Raw genomic sequence first — 6,601 nt, 5'->3', positions numbered from 1 at the left:
TTCTGCTATTGCTTCCTTCATGACTTATACATGTTCCTGTAACTATGAGAATTGTGTAACTCCCGTTTACCGGAGGAACACTTTGGGTACTACCAAACGTCACAACGTAACTGGGTGATTATAAAGGAGTACTACAGGTGTCTCCGAAGGTACATGTTGAGTTAGCATAATTCGAGATTAGGTTTTGTCACTCTGATTGTCGGAGAGGTATCTCTGGGCCCTCTCGGCAATGCTCATCACCTAAGCCTTGCAAGCATGTAACTAATGAGTTAGTTATAAGATGAAGTATTACAGAACGAGTAAAGAGACTTGTCGATAACGAGATTGAACTAGGTATTGGATACCGACGATCGAATCTCGGACAAGTAACATACCGATGACAAAGGGAACAACGTATGTTGTTATGCGGTTTGACCGATAAAGATCTTCGTAGAATATGTAGGAACCAATATGGGCATCCAGGTCCCGCTATTGGTTATTGACCAGAGATGTGTCTCAGTCATGTCTACATCGTTCTCGAACCGTAGGGTCCGCACGCTTAAGGTTTCGATGAAAGTTATATTATGAGTTTATGTATTTTGATGTACCGAAGGTTGTTCGGAGTCCCGGATATGATTACGGACATGACGAGGAGTCTCGAAATGGTCGAGACATAAAGATTGATATATTGGACGGATATATTTGGACACCGGAAAGGTTCCGGAGAAGTTTGGAGCCCCGGAAGGTTACCGGAACCCCCCGGGAGGTATATGGGCCTTATTGGGCCCATGTAGGAGGAAGAGAGAAGGAGCAAGGGAAGGGGGCGCGCCCCCCCAAGCCCAATCCGAATTGGGGAGGGGGCCCGGCCCCCCCTTTCCTTTCTCCTTCCCCCTCTTCCTATTACTACTACTAGTACTACTTCCTAATACTAGTACTCTTTCCTTCCCCCTCCAAATAAGATAAGGAAAAGAGAGGGAAACCTACTTGGAGTAGGTTTCCCCCTCCTCATGGCGCGCCCCCCTAGGGCCGGCCACCTCCTCCCTCCCTCCTTTATATACGGGGGTAGGGGGGCACCCTAGGACACACAAGTTGATCATTGATCGTTCCTTAGCCGTGTGCGGTGCCCCCCTCCACGATATTACACCTCGGTCATATTGTAGCGGTGCTTAGGCGAAGCCCTGCAACAGGAGAACATCAAGATCGTCACCATGCCGTCGTGCTGACGGAACTCCCCCTCGGCGCCTCTGCTGGATCGGAGATCGAGGGTGCGTCATCGAGCTGTACACGTGTCAAGAACTCGGAGGTGCCGGAGTAACGGTACTTGGATCGGTTGAACCGGAGGACGTACGACTACTTCCTCTATGTTGCGTCAACGCTTCCGCTTCGGTCTACGAGGATACGTAGACAACACTATCCCCTCGTTGCTATATCATCACCATGATCTTGCGTGTGCGTAGGAAATTTTTTGAAATTACTACGTTCCCCAACAGTGGTATCAGGGCCAGGTTTTATGTGTTGATGTTATATGGACGAGTATAACACAAGTAAGTTGTGGACGATATAAGTCATACTGCCTACCAGCATGTCATACTTTGGTTCAGCGGTATTGTGAGATGAAGCGGCCCGGACCGACATTACGCCTACGCTTACGCGAGACTGGTTTCACCGTTACGAGCACTCGTGCTTAAAGGTGGCTGGCGGGTGTCTGTCTCTCTCACTTTAGTTGAACCGAGTGTGGCTACGCCCGGTCCTTGTGAAGGTTAAAACGGAGTCTATTTGACAAACTATCGTTGTGGTTTTGATGCGTAGGTGAGATTGGTTCTTGCTTAAGCCCGTAGCAGCCACGTAAAATTTGCAACAACAAAGTAGAGGACGTCTAACTTGTTTTTGCAGGGCATGTTGTGATGTGATATGGCCAAGACATGATGCTATATTTTATTGTATGAGATGATCATGTTTTGTAACCGAAGTTATCGGCAACTGGGAGGAGCCATATGGTTGTCGCTTTATTGTATGAAATGCAAACGCCCTGTAATTGCTTTACTTTATCACTAAGCGGTAGCGATAGTCGTAGAAGCAATATATGGCGTAACGACAACGATGCTACGATGGAGATCATGGTGTCACGCCGGTGACGATGGTGATCACAATGGTGCTTCGAAGATGGAGATCACAAGCACAAGATGATGATGGCCATATCATATCACTTATATTGATTGCATGTGATGTTTATCCTTTATGCATCTTATCTTGCTTTGATTGACGGTAGCATTTTAAGATGATCTCTCACTAATTATCAAGAAGTGTTCTCCCTGAGTATGCACCGTTGCGAAAGTTCTTCATGCTGAGACACCACGTGATGATCGGGTGTGATAGGCTCTACGTTCAAATACAACGGGTGCAAAACAGTTGCACACGCGGAATACTCAGGTTATACTTGACGAGCCTAGCATATACAAATATGGCCTCGGAACACGGGGACCGAAAGGTCGAGCGTGAATCATATAGTAGATATGATCAACATAGAGATGTTCACCATTGAAACTACTCCATCTCACGTGATGATCGGACATGGTTTAGTTGATTTGGATCACGTAATCACTTAGATGACTAGAGAGATGTCTGTCTAAGTGGGAGTTCTTTAGTAATATGATTAATTGAACTTAAATTTATCATGAACTTAGTACCTGATAGTATTTTGCTTGTCTATGTTTGTTTGTAGATAGATGGCTCGTGCTATTGTTCCGTTGAATTTTAATGCGTTCCTTGAGAAAGCAAAGTTGAAAGATGATGGTAGCAATTACACGGACTGGGTCCGTAACCTGAGGATTATCCTCATTGCTGCACAGAAGAGTTACGTCCTGGAAGCACCGCTGGGTGCCAGGCCTGCTGCTGATGCAACTGACGATGTTAAGAACGTCTGGCAGAGCAAAGCTGATGACTACTCTATAGTTCAGTGTGCCATGCTTTACGGCTTAGAACCGGGTCTTCAACGATGTTTTGAACGTCATGGGGCATATGAGATGTTCCAGGAGTTGAAGTTAATATTTCAAGCAAATGCCCGGATTGAGAGATATGAAGTCTCCAATAAGTTCTACAGCTGCAAGATGGAGGAGAACAGTTCTGTCAGTGAGCATATACTCAAAATGTCTGGGTATAATAATCACTTGATTCAACTGGGAGTTAATCTTCCGGATGATAGCGTCATTGACAGAATTCTCCAATCACTGCCACCAAGCTACAAGAGCTTTGTGATGAACTATAATATGCAAGGGATGAACAAGACTATTCCCGAGCTCTTCGCGATGCTGAAAGCCGCGGAGGTAGAAATCAAAAAGGAGCATCAAGTGTTGATGGTCAACAAGACCACTGGTTTCAAGAAAAGGGGCAAAGGGAAGAAGAAGGGGAACTTCAAAATGAACGGCAAACAAGTTGCTGCTCAAGTGAAGAAACCCAAGTCTGGACCTAAGCCTGAAACTGAGTGCTTCTACTGCAAGCAGACTGGACACTGGAAGCGGAATTGCCCCAAGTATTTGGCGGATAAGAAGGATGGCAAAGTGAACAAAGGTATATGTGATATACATGTTATTGATGTGTACCTTACTAATGCTCGCAGTAGCACCTGGGTATTTGATACTGGTTCTGTTGCTAACATTTGCAACTCGAAACAGGGACTACGGATTAAGCGTAGATTAGCTAAGGACGAGGTGACGATGCGCGTGGGAAATGGTTCCAAAGTCGATGTGATCGCGGTCGGCACGCTACCTCTACATCTACCATCGGGATTAGTTTTAGACCTGAATAATTGTTATTTGGTGCCTGCGTTGAGCATGAACATTATATCTGGATCTTGTTTGATGCGAGACGGTTATACATTTAAATCAGAGAATAATGGTTGTTCTATTTATATGAGTAATATCTTTTATGGTCATGCACCCTTGAAGAGTGGTCTATTTTTATTAAATCTCGATAGTAGTGATACACATATTCATAATATTGAAGCCAAAAGATGCAGAGTTGATAATGATAGTGCAACATATTTGTGGCACTGCCGTTTAGGTCATATCGGTGTAAAATGCATGAAGAAACTCCATACTGATGGACTTCTGGAATCACTTGATTATGAATCACTTGGTATTTGCGAACCGTGCCTCATGGGCAAGATGACCAAAACACCGTTCTCCGGATCTATGGAGAGAGCAACAGATTTGTTGGAAATCATACATACAGATGTATGTGGTCCGATGAATGTTGAGGCTCGTGGCGGATATCGTTATTTCCTCACCTTCATAGATGATTTGAGCAGATATGGGTATATCTACTTGATGAAGCACAAGTCTGAAACATTTGAAAAGTTCAAAGAATTTCAGAGTGAAGTAGAAAATCATCGTAACAAGAAAATAAAGTTTCTACGATCTGATCGTGGAGGAGAATATTTGAGTTACGAGTTTGGTTTACATTTGAAACAATGTGGAATAGTTTCGCAACTCACGCCACCTGGAACACCACAGCGAAATGGTGTGTCCGAACGTCGTAATCGTACTTTACTTGATATGGTGCGATCTATGATGTCTCTTACCGATTTACCGCTATCGTTTTGGGGTTATGCTTTAGAGACGGCCGCATTCACGTTAAATAGGGCACCATCAAAATCCGTTGAGACGACGCCTTATGAACTGTGGTTTGGCAAGAAACCAAAGTTGTCGTTTCTCAAAGTTTGGGGCTGCGATGCTTATGTGAAGCAACTTCAACCAGATAAGCTCGAACCCAAATCGGAGAAATGTATCTTCATAGGATACCCAAAGGAGACAATTGGGTACACCTTCTATCACAGATCTGAAGGCAAGATTTTCATTGCTAAAATCGGATCCTTTCTAGAGAAGGAGTTTCTCTCGAAAGAAGTGAGTGGGAGGAAAGTAGAACTTGATGAGATAACTGTATCTACTCCCTTATTGGAAAGTAGTTCATCACAAGAACCGGTTCCTGTGACAACTACACCAATTAGTGAGGAAGCTAATGATATTGATCATGAAACTTCAGATCAAGTTTCTACTGAACCTCGTAGGTCTACCAGAGTAAGATCCGCACCAGAGTGGTACGGAAATCCTATTCTGGAAGTCATGTTACTAGACCATGATGAACCTACGAACTATGAGGAAGCGATGATGAGCCCAGATTCCGCAAAATGGCTAGAGGCCATGAAATCTGAGATATGATCCATGTATGAAAACAAAGTATGGACTTTGGTTGACTTGCCCGATGATCGGCAAGCCATTGAGAATAAATGGATCTTTAAGAAGAAGACTGACGCTGATGGTAATGTTACTGTCTACAAAGCTCGACTTGTTGCAAAAGGTTTTCGACAAGTTCAAGGGGTTGACTACGATGAGACTTTCTCACCCGTAGCGATGCTTAAGTCTGTCCGAATCATGTTGGCTATTGCTGCATTTCATGATTATGAAATTTGGCAAATGGATGTCAAGACTGCATTCTTGAATGGATTTCTAGAAGAAGAGTTGTATATGATGCAACCTGAAGGTTTTGTTGATCCAAAAGGTGCTGACAAAGTGTGCAAGCTCCAACGTTCCATTTATGGACTAGTGCAAGCATCTCGGAGTTGGAATAAACGTTTTGATAGTGTGATCAAAGCATATGGCTTTATACAGACTTTTGGAGAAGCCTGTATTTACAAGAAAGTGAGTGAGAGCTCTGTAGCATTTCTAGTTTTATATGTTGATGACATATTATTAATTGGAAATGATATAGAATTTCTGGATAGCATAAAGGGATACTTGAATAAAAGTTTTTCTATGAAAGACCTCGGTGAAGCTGCTTACATATTGGGCATCAAGATCTATAGAGATAGATCAAGACGCTTAATAGGACTTTCACAAAGTACATACCTTGACAAAATTTTGAAAAAGTTCAAAATGGATCAGGCAAAGAAAGGATTCTTGCATGTGCTACAAGGTGTGAAGTTGAGTCAAACTCAATGCCCGACCACAGCAGAAGATAGAGAGAAAATGAAAGATGTTCCCTACGCTTCAGCCATAGGCTCTATCATGTATGCAATGCTGTGTACCAGACCTGACGTATGCTTAGCAATAAGCTTGGCAGGTAGGTACCAATGAAAGATGTTCCCTATGCTTCAGCCATAGGCTCTATCATGTCTGGATGAAGGAGTTCATTTCCGATCTAGGTGTCATACCTAGTGCATCGGGACCAATGAAGATCTTCTGTGACAATACTGGTGCAATTGCCTTGGCAAAGGAATCCAGATTTCACAAGAGGACCAAGCACATCAAGAGACGCTTCAATTCCATTCGGGACCAAGTCCAAGTGGGAGACATAGAGATTTGCAAGATACATACGGATCTGAATATTGCAGACCCGTTGACTAAGCCTCTCTCACGAGCAAAACATGATCAGCACCAAGACTCCATGGGTGTTAGAATCATTACTATGTAATCTAGATTATTGACTCTAGTGCAAGTGGGAGACTGAAGGAAATATGCCCTAGAGGCAATAATAAAGTTATTATTTATTTCCTCATATCATGATAAATGTTTATTATTCATGCTAGAATTGTATTAACCGGAAACATGATACATGTGTGAATACA

This window comes from Triticum dicoccoides, chromosome 6A (genome assembly GCF_002162155.2).
Source record: "Triticum dicoccoides isolate Atlit2015 ecotype Zavitan chromosome 6A, WEW_v2.0, whole genome shotgun sequence".
Classification (NCBI taxonomy): domain Eukaryota; kingdom Viridiplantae; phylum Streptophyta; class Magnoliopsida; order Poales; family Poaceae; genus Triticum; species Triticum dicoccoides.
Note: the sequence above shows the minus strand (reverse complement) of the source record.